This window comes from Loxodonta africana, chromosome X (assembly GCF_030014295.1).
Source record: "Loxodonta africana isolate mLoxAfr1 chromosome X, mLoxAfr1.hap2, whole genome shotgun sequence".
Lineage (NCBI taxonomy): Eukaryota > Metazoa > Chordata > Mammalia > Proboscidea > Elephantidae > Loxodonta > Loxodonta africana.
In genome coordinates this window covers 151,455,022-151,472,584 of record NC_087369.1, presented here as the reverse complement: position 1 = coordinate 151,472,584, position 17,563 = coordinate 151,455,022, and positions in this window count along the sequence as shown.

The window sequence follows — 17,563 nt, the reverse complement described above, 5'->3', positions numbered from 1 at the left end:
GGTTGGGGAACTGGAGGTTATGGAGAGTCAATGGTTTCAAATACATATTTTAATTATTCCCTGAGTTGTCAATTCCACACCTCAGTCCTACTTTTTGTTGTCCTGGTGCTTCTGAACTCTGAGCTTTCCTGGGACCCTGGAGGGCTGACTGACTCCTTTCATGGCTGTATTTCTCTAGATTATTGCTTATTGTGCCCCCTCCAGTCATCACTCCTACATCTGCTTTCTGTCTTCAGAAATTAACTAATTTCTCTGGTATACTGATGGTCTGTTTACTGTTGCCTTCGATGTTTGGTTTATACCGTTTTTATTACATTGTTACCAGATAACGTCCGCCATCTATTTCTTGCTACCTGGCCATCAAGTCAGCCAACACTCCTGGGTCTGTGGAGCTGAAGCAATGGGAATTATCAATGATTTGGTGAATTTGGACCCTTCTTAAAAGCGCAATTTGAAACAACTCCGGCAAAGACATCTGAATTCTCTGGAACCCCTGTTGTCAAAATTACCTGAAATCGTCGGATTACCTAAGAATTTAAGGTTTTACTCTGACAGCATTGACAAGGACTGAGGACAACATGCCCCTTCCATCAGGTCCTTGTGGTTTATTTTATAACATGTCCCTGGGTAGATTAGACTCTCAATAAGAGCAGGTAAAGTAAGGCACTTTGGTCTTTGCTATCAGATACTTACTAGCTGTGAATTACTCATGTTTTTTGGGGTTTGGTGTTTTTCTTCCAGAACAATGGGACTAATAATATTTACCTCAAAGGATTATTGTGAAGACTCATAGGCTTGGCACATAGTAAATCCTCAATAAATGTTACCTGGTCAAGCATCAGAACCTATACTTTAATCACTACATTAAACTACTAATGGAAAAAAAGAAAGGATGGTTATTCATGTTATGCCCATCCGTACTTGTTGCCTGGAAACATTTTTTCTAGATAAAACATCATGTAAGTGTTTTTAAAATGCTATGTTTTTTGTTGCATTTGGAAGTGAAAACTGATGTGCTCTGGAAAACTGTTAGATGATGCAAAAAGTGATCCAGTAAAATGAAAGCACTGATTTGACTTCATGAAATGAGAATAGAATTAATCAACATGAAATAAGAGTGGAACTAATCAATATGCATATATGTAAATCAGTACATTAAATGATATAAAGTAGAACCCCTGTGTATTATTATTATTATTTTAGCAATTATATCTTTAAGTCCCATGTTCTTTCTTTTTTCAAAAAGCAATAATATGAGCCACTAGACTTACAGGCAGAAAACTATCATGCCTCCTCCTCAAAAAAAAAAAAGCACAACTTTAATGCATATACAACCATATATATTTTTTACATTAATGGAGTAATACAGCATAATGTCTTGCTATATTTATTACAGATAGTTTTTAGAACAGCTTTATTGAGATATAATTTAAATATAAAATTTACCGTTTTAAGTATACCATCACCACAATCCAATTTTTGAAGACTTCCATCATCCCAAAGAGATCCCTTGTGGCCATTTGTAGTCAACTTCCTGCTTCTACCGTCGGCCCCAGGCAACCACTAATCCAGTTTCTTTCTCTATAAATTTGCCATTACAGATCATTTTTAAAAGGAAACAAAATGTCACACCATACAATTGAAGACTCATTCCTCCTCTACCCACTATGTCATGCTCCTCCCTCCTTTCCTCTGCAGAGGTAACCATTATCTATAGGCTGGTGTTTTTCCTTTCTATCCATGTTTTTTTTAATGATTTTTATTGTGCTTTAAGTGAAAGTTTACAAATTAAGTTAGTCTCTCACATAAAAACTTATATACACCTTGCTACATACTCCCAATTACTCTCCCCCTAATGATTCAGCCCGCTCACTCCCTCCACTCTCTGTTTTCCTATCCATTTCGCCAGCTTCTAACCCCCTCTACCCTCTCATCTCCCCTCTAGGCAGGAGATGCCAACATAGTCTCAAGCGTCCACCTGATCCAAGAAGCTCACTCCTCCCCAGCATCCCTCTCCAACCCACTGTCCAGTCCAATCCATGTCTGAAGAGTTGGCTTGGGAATGGTTCCTGTCCTGAGCCAACCGAAGGTCTGGGGGGCATGACCACTGGGGTCCTTCTAGTCTCAGTCAGACCATTAAGTCTGGTCTTTTTATGAGAATTTGAGATCTGCATCCCACTGCTTTCCTGCTCCCTCAGGGGTTCTCTGATGTGTTCCCTGTCAGGGCAGTCATTGGCTGTAGCCGGGCAGCATCTAGTTCTTCTGGTCTCAGGATGATGTAGTCTCTGGTTCATGTAGCCCTGTCTCTTGTGGTCCTTATTATCTTGTGTTCTTGGTGTTCTTCATTCTCCTTTGATCCAGATGGGTTGAGACTCATTGATGCATCTTAGATGGCCCTTTGCTAGCGTTTAAGACCCCAGACGCCACTCTTCAAAGTGGGATGCAGAATCTTTTCTTAATAGATTTTATTATGCCAATTGACTTAGATGTCCCCTGAAACCATGGTCCCCAAACCCCCGCCCCTGCTACGCTGGCCTTCGAAGCATTCAGCTTATTCAGGAAACTTCTTTGCTTTTGGTTTAGTCCAGTTGTGCTGACCTCCCCTGTATTGTGTGTTGTCTTTCCCTTCACCTAAAGTAGTTCTTAGTTCTTATCTACTACTAATTAGTGAATACCCCTCTCCTACCCTCTCCCCCTCGTAACCACAAAAAAATGTTTTCTTCTCAATTTAAACTATTTCTCAAGTTCTTATAATAGTGGTCTTATACAATTTTTGTCCCTTTGCAACTGACTAATTTCACTCAGCATAATGCCTTCCAGGTTCCTCCATGTTATGAAATGTTTCACAGATTCCTCACTGTTCTTTATGGATGCATAGTATTCCATTGTGTGAATATACAATAATTTATTTATCCATTCATCCGTTGATGGGCACCTTGGTTGCTTCCATCTTTTTGCTATTGTAAACAGTGCTGCAATAAACATGGGTGTGCATCTGTTCGTGTAAAGGCTCTTATTTCTCTAGGATATATTCCAAGGAGTGGGATTGCTCCAACTTGATGGCACTGGGTTTTTTTTTTTATGGTAGTTCTATTTCTAGCTTTTTAAGGAAGTGCCAAATCGATTTCCAAAGTGGTTGTACCATTTGACATTCCCACCAGCAGTGTAGAAATGTTCCAATCTCTCCACAGCCTCTGCAACATTTATTATCTTGTGTTTTTTGGATTAATGCCAGCCTTGTTGGAGTGAGATGAAATCTCACTGTAGTTTTGATCTGCATTTCTCTAATGGCTAATAATCATGAACATTTCCTCAAGTGTCTGTTAGCTATCTGAATGTCTTCTGTAGAGAAGTGTCTATTCATATCTTTTGCCCATTTTTAATTGGGTTATTTGTATTTTTGTAGTTGAGTTTTTGCAGTATCATGTAGGTTTTAGAGATCAAGCACTGATTGGAAATGTCACAGCTAAAAACTTTTTCCCAGTCTATAGGTAGTCTTTTTACTCTTTTGATGAAGTCTTTGGATGAGCATAGGTGTTTGATTTTTAGGAGCTCCCAGTTATCTAGTTTTTCTTCTGCATTCTTAATAATGTTTTGTATACTGTTTATGTCATGTATTAGGGCTCCTAGGGTTGTCCCTATTTTTTCTTCCATGATCTTTATCGTTTTAGATTTTATATTTAGGTCTTTGATCCATTTTGAGCTCGTTTTCGTGCATAGAGTGAAGTATGAGTCTTGTTTCATTTTTTTTGCAGATGGATATCCAGTTATGCCAGCACCGTTTGTTAAAGAGACTGTCTTTTTCCCATTTAACTGTTTTGGGGCCTTTGTCAAATATCGACTGCTCATATGTGAATGGATTTATGTCTGGATTCTCAATTCTGTTCCATTGGTCTATGTATCCATTGTTGTACCAGTACCAGGCTCTTTTGACTACTGTGGCGGTATAATAGGTTCTAAAATCAGGTGAAGTAAGGCCTCCCACTTTGTTCTTCTTTTTCAGTAATGCCTTACTTATCTGGGTCCTCTTTCTCTTCCATATGAAGTTGATGATTTGTTTCTCCAGCTCATTAAAGAATGTCCTTGGAATTTGGATCAGAATTGTATTAAATGTATAGATTGCTTTTGGTGGAATAGACATTTTTATAATGTTAAGTCTTCCTATCCATGAGCAGCGTACGTTTTGCCACTTATGTAAGTCTCTTTTGGTTTCTTGCAGAAGTGTACTGTAGTTTTCCTCGTATAAGTCTTTTACATCTCTGGTAAGATTTATTCCTAGGTATTTTATCTTCCTGGGGGCTACTGTAAATGGCATTGATTTGGTGATTTCCTCTTCGATGTTCTTTTTGTTGGTGTAGAGGAATCCAACTGATTTTTGTATGTTTATCTTATACCCCGATACTCTGCTGAACTCTTAGTTTCAGTAGTTTTCTGGAGGATTCCTTAGGGTTTTCTGTGTATAAGATCATGTCATCTGCAAATAGAGATACTTTTACTTCTTCCTTGCCAATCTGGATCCCCTTTATTTATCTAGCCTAATTGCTCTGGCTAGGACTTCCAGCACAATGTTGAATAAGAGTGGTGATAAAGGGCATCCTTGTCTGGTTCCCGATCTCAATGGGAATGTTTTCAAGCTCTCTCCATTTAGGGTGATGTTGGCTGTTGGCTTTGTATAAATGCCCTTTGTTATGTTGAGGAATTTTCGTTCTATTTCTATTTTGCTGAGAGTTTTTATCATGAATGGGTGTTGAACTTTGTTGAGTGCCTTTTCTGCATCAATTGATAAAATCATGTGATTCTTGTCTTTTGTTGTATTTATGTGGTGGATTACATATTTTTTCTAGTGTTGAACCATCCCTGCATACCTGGTATGAATCCCACTTGGACATGGTAATTATGTTTTTGATACGTTGTTTAATTCTATTGGCTAGAATTTTGTTGAGGATTTTTGCATCTACGTTTATGAGGGATATAGGTGTATAATTTTCTTATTTTGTGGTGTCTTTACCTGGTTTTGGTATCAGGGATATGGTGGCTTCATAGAAGGAGTTTGGTAGTATTGCATCCTTTTCTATGCTCTGAAATACCTTTAGTAGTGGTGCTGTTAACTCTTCTCTGAAAGTTTGGTAGAACTCTGCAGTAAAGCCATTCGGGCCAGGGCTTTTTTTTTGTTGGGAGTTTTTTGATTACCGTTTCAATCTCTTTTTTTGTTATGGGTCTATTTAGTTGTTCTACTTCTGAATGTGTTAGTTTAGGTAGGTGGTGTTTTTCCAGGAATTCATCCATTTCTTCTAGGTTTGCAAATTTGTTAGAGTACAATTTTTCATAATACTCTGATATGATTCTTTTAATTTCAGTTGGTTCTGTTGTGATGTGGTCCTTCTCGTTTCTTATTCGGGTTATTTGTTTCCTTTCCTGTATTTCTTTAGTCAGTCTAGCCAATGGTTTATCAATTTTGTTAATTTTTTCAAAGAACCAGCTTTTGGCTTTGTCAATTCTTTCAATTGTTTTTCTGTTCTCTAATTCATTTAGTTCAGCTCTAATTTTTATGATTTGTTTTCTTCTGGTGCCTGATGGATTCTTTTGTTGCTCACTTTCTATTTGTTCAAGTTGTAGGGACAGTTCTCTGATTTTGGCTCGCTCTTCTTTTTGTATGTGTGGATTTTTCGATATAAATTGGCGTCTGAGCACTGCTTTTGCTGTGTCCCAGAGGTTTTGATAGGAAGTATTTTCATTCTCGTTGCATTCTATGAATTTCCTTATTCCCTGCTTGATGTCTTCTATAACCCAGTCTTTTTTCAGGAGGGTATTGTTCATTTTCCAAGTATTTGATTTCTTTTCCCTAGTTTTTCTGTTATTGATTTCTAGTTTTATTGCCTTGTGGTCTGAGAAGATGCTTTGTAATATTTCGATGTTTTGGATTCTGCAAAGGTTTGTTTTATGACCTAATATGTGGTCTATTCTAGAGAATGTTCCATGTGCGCTAGAAAAAAAAGTATACTTTGCAGCAGTTGGGTGGAGAGTTCTGTATGTCAATGAGGTCAAGTTGGTTGATTGTTGTAATTAGGTCTTCCGTGTCTCTATTGAGCTTCTTACTGGATGTCTTGTCCTTCTCAGAAAGTGGTGTGCTGAAGTCTCCTACTATAATTGTGGAGGTGTCTACCTCACTTTTTAGTTCTGTTAAAATTTGATTTATGTATCTTGTAGCCCTGTCATTGGGTGCATAAATATTTAATATGGTTATGTCTTCCTGATCAATTGTCCCTTTTATCATTATGTAGTGTCCTTCTTTATCCTTTGTGGTGGATTTAAGTCTGAAGTCTATTTTGTCAGAAATTAATATTGCTACTCCTTTTTTGCTTATTGTTTGCTTGATATATTTTTTTTCCATCCTTTGAGTTTTAGTTTGTTTGTGTCTCTAAGACTAAGGTGTGTCTCTTGTAGGCAGCATATAGACGGATTGTGTTTCTTTATCCAGTCCGAGACTCTCTGTCTCTTTATTGGTGCATTTAGTCCATTTACATTCAGTGTAATTATAGATAAATAAGTGTTTAGTGTTGTCATTTTGATGCCTTTTTATGTGTGTTGTTGACAATTTCATTTTTCCACATATTTTTTTGTGCTGAGACGTTTTTCTTAGTAAATTCTGAGATCCTCATTTTCGTAGTGTTTGACTTTATGTTTGTTGAGTCGTTACGTTTTTCTTGGCTTTTATCTTGAGTTATGGAGTTGTTATACCTCTTTGTGGTTACCTTATTATTTACCCCTATTTTTCTAAGTAAAAACCTAACTTGTATTGTTCTATATCGCCTTGTATCAGTCTCCATATGGCAGTTCTATGCCTCCTGTATTTAGTCCCTCTTTTTGATTATTGTGATCTTTTACATATTGACTTCAGTGATTCCCTGTTATGAGCATTTTTTAAAAATGAATCTTAATTTGTTTTTGTGGTTTCCCTATTTGAGTTGATATCAGGATGTTCTGTTTTGTGACCTTGTGTTGTGCTGGTATCTGATGTTATTGGTTTTCTGACCCAACAATATCCTTTAGTGTTTCTTGTAGCTTTGGTTTGGTTTTTGCAAATTCTCTAAACTTGTGTTTATCTGTAAATATCTTAATTTCGCCTTCATATTTCAGAGAGAGTTTTGTTGGATATATGATCCTCGGCTGGCAGTTTTTCTCCTTCAGTGCTCTGTATATGTCGTCCCATTCCCTTCTTGCCTGCATGGTTTCTGCTGAGTAGTCTGAACTTATTCTTATTGATTCTCCCTTGAAGGAAACCTTTCTTTTCTCCCTGGCTGCTTTTAAAATTTTCTGTTTATCTTTGGTTTTGGCGAGTTTGATGATAATATGTCTTGGTGTTTTTCTTTTTGTATCAATCTTAAATGGGGTTCAATGAGCATCTTGGATAGATATCCTTTCGTCTTTCATGATGTCAGGGAAGTTTTCTGTCAGGAGATCTTCAACTGTTTTCTCTGTGTTTTCTGTCCTCCCTCCCTGTTCTGGGACTCCAATCATCCGCAGGTTATCCTTCTTGATAGAGTCCCACATGATTCTTAGTGTTTCTTCATTTTTTAAAATTCTTTTATCTGATTTTTTTTCCAGCTATGTTGGTGTTAATTCCTTGGTCCTCCAGATGTCCCAGTCTGCATTCTAATTGCTCGAGTCTGCTCCTCTGACTTCCTATTGCGTTGTCTAATTCTGTAATTTTATTGTTAATCTTTTGGATTTCTACATGCTGTCTCTCTATGGATTCTTGCAACTTATTAATTTTTCCACTATGTTCTTGAATAATCTTTTTGAGTTCTTCAACTGTTTTATCAGTGTGTTCCTTGGCTTTTTCTGCAGTTTGCCTTATTTCGTTTCTGATGTCTTGAAGCATTCTGTAAATTAGTTTTTTATATTCTGTATCTGATAATTCCAGAATTGTATCTTCATTTGGTAAAGATTTTGATTCTTTTTCGGGGGGGGGTTGTAGAAGCTGTCATGGTCTGCTTCTTTATGTGGTTTAGATATGGACTGCTGTCTCCGAGCCATCACTGGGAAACTAGTTTTTCCAGAAAATCCACTAAAAAAAAAATGCAGTCAGATCCCTATCAGAACTGCCTTTGGATTATAACCGCCACCTTGTTCCCTGTAAGGATGAAAGTCTGAGATTTGGATCATATATGCTTGGCTGTAGCTGGTTCTGTGTTTTTAGTCCAATTAGGGGTGGATTTTTAGTCCCTGGATTTTTTGTGTTTCCTTCTCTCAGGCCGGAAGAGTGGGTTAGGAAAAGACCAAAAGAAAAAAAAAGGGAGGGGGGAAGCAAAGCCGCAGCGGAGCCGGAGCCGTTCTCCCTCTGGCTCAGGAAATTCCAATGTTAATGAAGCCGCCTGGGGAGGGTGGGGGAGGGATCAGATAGATAGGAGAGTAGCACCTCAGAATATAGCTAGAGTTGCTTGTCTTGCTTGGAATGACTATTTTCTCTGAGATTCCCGAGGGGCGTGTCGCCTATGTGTGCTGGCTTTGTGGAGATTGCCCCTGGGGATCTGGCCCACTGAAGCCACGGTCAGATCCTCCGCTGCCAGTCCCACTCCCTGCGTCAAAGGTTCCCCTGCCGGGACGGTGCACTCCCGACTCCAGAATCTGTCGCTGCCTCCCGGGGACTTCTCGTCCCGCCCGCCGCGTCGTCGTGCCACATCCGCGGACCGGCTGGGCCCTCTCCCGGGGTTAGTTCAGGGGAGTGGAGCAGCTCTCCGTGCTTGCGCCCTGACAGCGCCCATTCAAATGCTCGGCGGCAAGATTCCCCAGCTGGGACGCTGCTCTCCCAGCTCCAAGACCAGTCACTGCCTCCCGGGGACTTCTCCCACCGGCTGTGTCACCTTGCCACCTGCGCGGACTGGCTGGGCCCCCTCCCGGGGTGAGTTCATTGGGGTAGGGCTGCGCCCCTTGTTTGCGCCATCAGCTCCCCTGGGCCCTGCCCTAAATCGGGCGCCAAAGGTTACCTGACTGGGACGCTGGCTCCAGGCTCCGAAAACAATCGCTGCTTCCCCGTATTTGTTCGTTTTCCGTCTCTAAATCTGTGTTTGTTGTTCAGGGTTCGTAGATTGTTATGTATGTGATCGATTCACTTGTTTCTCCGAGTCTTTGTTGCAAGAGGGATCTGAGGTAGCGTCTACCTAGTCTGCCATCTCGGCCCCGCCTCCAAGCTTATTCTTATTGGCTCTCTTTTGTAGGTGACTTTTTGTTTATCCCTTCCTGCTGTTATAATTCTCTCTTTATCTTTGGTTTTGGTGACTTTCTTTTAAGATCTACCTTATGTGGAGTTCGATGAGCGGCTTGGGTAGATATCTTCTCATCTTTCACGATATTAGGGAAGTTATCTGCCAAGGAATCTTTGACAATTCTCTCTGTATTTTCTGTTATCCCTCCTTGTTCTGGTACTCCAATCACTCGTAGGTTATTTCCATTGGTAGAGTCCCAAATAATTCTTAAGATTTCTTCATTTTTTAAAATTCTTTTATCTGATTTTTCTTCAAATATATTAGTGCCAAGTGATTTATCTTCGAGTTCAGAATTTCTGGCTTCTACTTGCTCAATTCTGCTCCTCTGACTTTCTATTGCGTTGTCTACTTGTGGAATTTTATTGTAAATCTTCTGATTTTCTGATTGCTGTCTATGGATTTTTCTAGCTTATCAAACTTTTCGTTATGTTTCTAAATAATCTTTCTAATTTCTTCAATTGCTTTATCTGTGTGTTCCTTGGCTTGTTCTGCATATTGCCTCATTACCTTCCTGATGTCTTGAAGGGTTCTGTATATTAAACTTTTGTATTCTGCCTCTGGTAATTCCAGGAATGCACTTTCATCCAGAAGATCCTTGGGTTCTTTGTTTTAAGAGTTTGTTGAGGTGATCATGGTCTGTTTCTTTATGTGACTTGATATTGACTGTTGTCTCCGAGCCATCTATAAGTTATTGTATTAGTTTATGCTTGCTTACTGTGTTATGGCTTCTTGCTTTGTTTTGTTTTATATACCCAAATGGGTTGCTTGTGTGAGCTAGCCTGATCATTTTTGCCTTTGGAGCTCTGATGTCCTGTCCCCAGATGGCTAGAGCTGTTTTTAGGTATATCAGTCTAGGAGTCCATTCAGTTTTCCTGTACGAATTCAGCTCAGGTTTCCAGGTAGCTGATCATCAAGTGTGTGGTACAGGCTGTGTCCTACAGTCTTAGAGGGGCAGGGCTGATTGGCGTATATACCGGTATCTGATTGCAGCAGGGGTTCATGCTCTGAACAAGGCAGGTGGCTGAAAACTGACCCTGGAGTGTCTCTGAGGAAAGCACGTCCCTGTTCCGTAGAGCGTGCAGGTGGGTGGGTTCTGCAGACAGACCATTGACACCCAAAGTTTTTGGTTGTGAGGACTGGGAGGTACCAGTTATTCTTGCACCCCTGTTGTGGTTGGCTTGGTGACCTGAGTGGAGCTACCAGTCCTTATGTCCCTGCTGTGGGTAGGTGAGGAGCTTGTTTAATAGGCAAAGCAATGTCAAACAACAAACACCCACCTCTCCACCACACACCTGAAGCTGTTGGAGTCTGCCAACAAGGGCCTATTCTCCCGAAATAGGCCCACACAGGTCCATGCACAGAGGAAAGGTGCTCAACGTCCACGGACTGTTTATGCCTGGACAGGAGCCGCTTCTGTCCTGAGCTCCCCCTGTTATTGGGGCTAGCAAATTATCTTTCCCCCAAATGCAAATTTTTTTCCTTCCCGAAGGCCGGGAGGATGGTTCTAGGTGCTCAACAGTGCCTATCTCAGGCCCAGGGAATTCAGCTGCTGAAGCCAGCTTGAGGGTGGGGGGGGGCACGTTAAAATATACACAAGTTCTTAGCTTTTGCCGAGAGCATCGTTCTTCTCCGGTTCCGGAGGTTTGAGTGGGCTGTGTGGCTGGCTGCTTCTTCCTGAGGAAACTGTGGCCGAACGCCAATACTAGCCCACTGCCGCTGCTCTAGGAATGGTGCCGGAGGGCTCACCACGATTCAGGTCTTGTAACTCCTCTCTGCTCCTGAACGGCCTCTTCGTCCCTCTGCCCCTCGGTTCGTTTTCTAAGCTTGCTTTTGAAGCTCAGGGCTAACAGCTTGTCACAAATATACTCGTTTCACTTGTTGTTTTATGTCTTTGTTGTAACAAGGGGTCCCTGGAAGGGTCTTTGTATTCTGTCATCTTGGCTCCGCCCCCTACTCATGTATTTAGGAGCCCTGGTTGGACAGTGGTTAAAGTGCTTGACTCCTAACTAAAATGTAGGCGGTTCAACCTACTAGCTGCTCTAAGGGAGAAAGATGTGGCAGCCTGCTTCTGTAAAAATTAAAAAAAAACCCGCTGCCCTTGAGTCAACTCTGACTCATGCCGACCCTACAGGACAGAGTAGAACCACCTCACAGGGTTTCCAAGGAACACCTGGTGGATTCCAACTGCTGACCTTTTGGTTAGCAGCCATACCTCTTAACCACTACGCCACCAGGGTTTCCATCTGTAAAGATTACAGCCTTGGAAACTGTATGGGGCAGTTCTACACTGTCCTAGAGGGTCATTATGAGTTGGAATCGACCCCATGGCAGTGTGGTTTAGCCAAGTGTTTATCCTTTCTTAGTATTTTATTTCTGAGATTTAACTATGTTTATACATATGTATCTAATTTTTCATTTTCACTGTAGTATTCCAATGCAGAGAAACTGTGGTGACGTAGTGGTTAAGAGCTACGTCTGCTAACCAAAAGGTTGGGAGTTTGAATTCACCAGGTGCTACTTGGAAACTCTTTGGGGTAGTTCTACTCTGTCCTATAGGGTTGCTATGAGTTGCAATTGTTTCGATGGCAAAGGGTTTGTTTTGGTGCTTTTTATTGCAATGTATGGAGTTTCCACTTTATTTAACCATTTTCATTTGGGTGAACATTTATATTTTTTCCAAGTTTTCACATTGTGAACTGTAATGAACATTTGGACAACAGAAAACCATACTTTCCAGTCCCCTTTCAGGGCCATAATACTAGTTCTGGCCAATGAAATGTGAGCAGAAGTGATGTAGGTCACCTCCGGGCTGAGGCAGTGAAAGCTTCTGTGACTCTGTAGTTGCTCTCTCTCTCTAGCCCACGGATCATGAACATGAAGGTTGAATGTAGAGATAATGCAGCCACATGATCATAGCATCCTTAGAGTAGAACTGCCCCACGCGTAGCATTACCAAGGCTGTAATCTTTATAGAAGCAGACTGCCACATCTTTCTCTGTTGTAGCAGCTGGTGGGTTTGAACCGCCAACCTTTTGGTTAGCAGCCAAGTGGTTAATTATTACACCACCAGGGGTCTTTTTTCACGGAGGACATCTGCCTTGGAGAGTTGCCGGATCTACAGTTTCCTTTTTGTGAGTGAGAAATAAACTTTTTATGTGTTAAGCCACTGAAACGTGGGGATGATTTGTTACTGCAGTATAAATCCAACTTATCCTGACCAATATAACATTTTTGCACATTCTTGTTTGTATTTCTTATATTAGCTATTTGAATTTCCTGTTCTGGGGATTGTCTATTCAGCCCACGTCTAATTGTTTTTCAGTTGGGCAGTTTGCTCTTTTGTTATTGATTTGTAGGAGTTAAATAATCAATTCTGTATATTAAATCCATTATTGGTTATGAATAAGAAGACTGAAGAATTGATGCTTTGAATTATGGTGTTGGGAGGAATATTAAATATACCATGGACTGCCAGAAGAATGAACAAATGTGTCCTGGGAGATGTACAGCCAGAATGCTCCTTAGAAGCGAGGATGGTGAGACCTTGTCTTATGTACTTTGGACATGTTATCAGGAGGAACCAGTCCCTGGAGAAGGACATCACGGTTGGTAAAGTAGAGGGTCAGCAAAAAAGAGGAAGACCCTCAATGAGATGGATTGACCCAGTGGCTGCAACAATGGGGTCACACATAGCAATGATTGTGAGGATGGTGCAGAACCAGGCAATGTTTCTGTTGTACATAGAGTCGCTATGAGTCAGAATCCACTTGAAGGTACCTAACAGCAACAATATTGGTTACACGAGTTGAAAATATCTTCTTGTTTGTTCCATATCTTTTAACTTTGTTTACATTGTCATTGTCATATAGAAGGTTTTTTTTTAATTTAATGTAGCCAAAGTTTTGAATATTTTCCTTTGTCATTTGTCCTTATTGTGCCCTGTTTCAAAACTCCTTTTCTATTCTTATATCATGAAGATATACTCCCATTTTTGAACCTAAATTTTTTACTTTTCACATTTAGGCCTTTAATCCATCTGAAATTTATTTTTGTGTATAATATGAGGTTGAAATCTAATTTTATTTTCCCCTATCTCTAGAGATAACAAATTGTCCCAGCACCATTTATGGAAGTGTCTTTTCTGTGTTCACTAATTCATAATGCCACTTCTGTCATAAACCAAGTTCCCATATATATGTGGGTCTTCTTCCTGGCACTCCAATCTGAAACATCTATTTCAGTGGTCATTTATGTCCTGCAGGCTAAATCTGACCCACAGCCTTTTTTTTTTTTTTTAAATGGTGCATGCACACTGCTCAAGCAGACTAGCATTTTAAGTCATGGAGACCAAGCCAGGGCATACCCCTCTGCCCTTGTTCCTCCATCTGCTCCCAGTGCCTGCTTCCCCTGCAGGCGGTTGTGCCTTACTGCTGCCCAGGGTCAGGCTGGTCTCCACTTGTTCATTAAGGGCTCTGACGTTGGCACCTGAAGGCATGGAACAGTGGTATCTCAGGCTGGGTGTTAGACTTTGTGACTTGCCTTGCCTCTGGCCACCTGCCCAAGTTAATATAGCTGAGCTTGCTGGAAAAAGAGAAGGGTGTGCTGGGGTCTAGGTGTTGCTGGGGCAGAGAATGAAACTTACTGTGGCAGTCACTCCCTCTTCCTCCCGCCCCACAGCCCACGAGGCCCTTCTCCCTTAGGAGTGACCAACCATCCTGGTTTTCTTGGGCCTGAGGGGTTTCCTGGACTAAAGCTGTGGCGGGCCTGGGCAAACCAGGATGGTTGTTCAATGGTTCCCTTAACCTCTGATAAGTAGCTCTTGATCTGGAGAATGTCTCCAGCACAGAGAAACTGGGTGCTAAGCCTGACCACCATCGAGGATGTGTCACTCTAGACAAACGTGATGGGGCAGGGCAGGAGTTTTTTCTATTGTTATCTAAGTACCTACATAATAGCCTCAATTTTGCCTCTTGGCAGGCAGAGCTTAAAATATTTCCTTTCTGATACTTTACAGAAAATGTTTACCAACATCCGATCTATATGATTATTTTATGCTAATATCACATAGTTTAAAAATTAATATAGTTTTATAATAAATTGATATCTGGTAGGGTGAATTACTCCTCATTCTTCTTCAAAAATTTCTTACTGTTCTTGATCTATTATTCTATCATATCATTTTTGGAATCAGTTTCCCAAGTTCCATGAAAAGAAAAATACTGTTGTGATTTTGGTTGGAATAGAATTGAATTTGTAGATTAATTTGGGTGAAATTTGTCATCTTTACAATATTAAATCTTCCTATACATGAATGTGCTAGATCTCTCCGTTCATTTGTTATTGTTGTTGGGTGCTGTTGAGTCGATTCCAACTCATAGCAACCCTATGCACAACAGAACGAAACACTGCCCGATCCTGCACCATCCTCGCAATTGTTGCTGTGCTTGAGTTCATCGTTGCAGCCACTGTGTCAATCCATCTCGTTGAGGGTCTTCCTCTTTTTCGCTGACCCTATACTTTACCGAGCATGATGTCCTTCTCCAGGGACTGATCCCTCATGATAAATTGTCCAAAGTATGTGAGACGTAGTCTCTCCATTCTTGCTTCTAAGGAGCATTCTGGCTGCGCTTCTTCTAAGACAGAATTCTTTGGCAGTCCATGGTATATTCAATATTCTTCGCCACACCACAATTCAAAGGTATCAATTCTTCTTCGGTCTTCCTTATCCGTTGTCCAGCTTTTGCATGCGTATGAGGTGACTGAAAACACCATGGCTTGGATCGGGCTCATCTTAATCCTCAAGGTGACATCTTTGCTTTTCAACACTTTAAAGAGATCTTTTGCAGCCTATTTGCCCTATGCAATGCATCTTTTGATTTCTTGACTGCTGCTTCCATGGCTGTTGATCTCAGATCCAAGTAAAACAAAATCCTTTACATCCTCAATATTTTCTCCATTTATCATGATTTTGCTTATTGGTCCAGTTCTGAGAATTGGAAGGCTGTGGTCTTTGATCTTTATCAGCAAGTACTTAAAGTCCTCTTTACTTTCAGCAAGCAAGGTTGTCTCATCTACATAATGCAGGTTGTTGAGTCTTCCTCCAATCCTGATGCGACTTTCTTCTTCATATAGCCCACCTTCTCGAATTATTTGTTCAGCATACAGATTGAATAGGTATGGTGAAAGGATACAACCCTGTCGCACATCTTTCCTGACTTTAAACCATGCGGTATCTCCTTGGTCTGTTCGAACTGCTATCTCTTGATCTGTGTACAGATTTCTTAAGAGCACAATTAAGTGCTCTGGAATTCCCATTCTCCTAAATGTTATCCATAATTTGTTATGATTCACACAGTCAAGTGGCTTAGCATAGTCAATAAAACACAGGTAAACATCTTTCTGATATTCTCTGCTTTCAGCCAGGATCCATTTGACATCAGCAATGATGTCCCTGGTTCCATGTCCTCTTCTAAATCCGGCTTGAATTTCTGGCCGTTCCCTGTTGATACACTGCTGCAGCCACTTTTCAATGATCTTTAGCAAAATTTTGCTTGCATGTGATATTAGTGATATTTTTCAATCATTTCTGCATTTGGTCGTATGACCTTTCTTGGAAATAGGATTAAATGTGGATCTCTTCCAGTTGGCCAGGAAGCTGTCTTCCAAATTTCTTGGCATAAACAAGTGAGCACTTTTAGCGCTGCATCTGTTTGTTGAAATATCTCAATTGGTATTCCATCAATTCCTGGAGGCTTGTTTTTCGCCAATGCCTTCAGTGCAGCTTGAACTTCCTTCAGTACCATCGGTTCCTGATCATATGCTACCCCTTGAAATGGCTGATCATCGACCAATCCTTTTTGGTATAGTGACTCTGTGTATTTCTTCCATCTTCTTTTGATGCTTCCTGCGTCATTTAATATTTTCCAGGTTGAATCCTTCACTATTGGAACTCAAGGCTTGAATTTTTTCTTCAGTTCTTTCAGCTTGAGAAATTTTGAGCGTGTTCTTCCCTTTTGGTTTTCTACCTCTGGCTCTTTGCACATGTCATCATAATACTTTGTCTTCTCCAGCTGCCCTTTGAAATCTTCTGTTCATCTCTTTTACTTCATCATTTTTTCCTTTTTGTTTAACTACTCAACATTCAAGAGCAAATTTCAGAATCTCGTCTGTCATCCATTTAGGTCTTTTTTTTCCTCTCCTGTCTTTTTGATGACCTCTTGCTTTCTTCATGTCTGACATCTTTGATGTCATTCCACAACTAGTTGGTCTTTGATCATAAGTGTTCAATGTGTCAAACCTATTCTTGAGATGTTCTTTAAATTCAGGTGGGATATACTTAAGGTTGTACTTTGGCTCTTGTGGACTTTTTCTAAAATTCTTTAGTTTTAACTTGAACTTGCATATGAGAAATTCGCGATCTGATCAGCAGTCAGCCTCTAGCCTTTTCCTGACTAAAAATATTGATCTTTCCCATCGTCCTTTTCCACAGATGTAGTTGATTTTATATTCCTGTGTATTCCATCTGGCGAGGTCCATGTGTACTGTCTCTGTTTATGTTGGTGAAAAAAGGTATCTGCAATGAAGAATTCGTTGGTCTTGCAAAATTCAAGCATGCGATCTCCAGCATTGTTTCTATCACTAAGGCCATATTTTCCAACTACCAATCCTTCTTTTTATCCAGCTTTCGTATTCCAATCTCCAGTAATTATCAGTGCATTCTGATTGCATGTTTGATCAATTTCAGACTGAAGAACTTGATAAAAATCGTCAATTTCTTCATCATTGGCCTTAGAGGTTGGTGCCTAAATTTGAATAATATTTGTATTAACTGGTCTTCCTTGTAGGTGTATGGATCTTATCCTATCACTGACAGTGTTGTACTTCAGGATAGATCTTGAAATGTTCTTTTTGATGGATGCAATGCCATTCCCCTTCAAGTTGTTGTTTCTGGCATAGTAGACCGTATGATTTTCTGATTCAAAATGACCAATACCAGTCCACTTTAGCTTGTTAATGGCTAGGATATTGATCTTTATGCATTCCATTTCATTTTTGATGATTTCCAATTTTCCTAGTTTCATACTTCATGCATTCCAGGTTCTGATTATTAATAATCAGAACCTTCATTCATTTAGGTCTTTAAAAATGTCCTTAAGTAAATTTTAATGATTTTTTCATTATGATCATATTCATATTTTGTTTGTTTTATTCCTAAGTATCTTACAGGTTTTGCTGTTATTGTGAATGGTATTTGAAAATACACATTTTCTAATTGATTATTGTTGGTATATTGAATT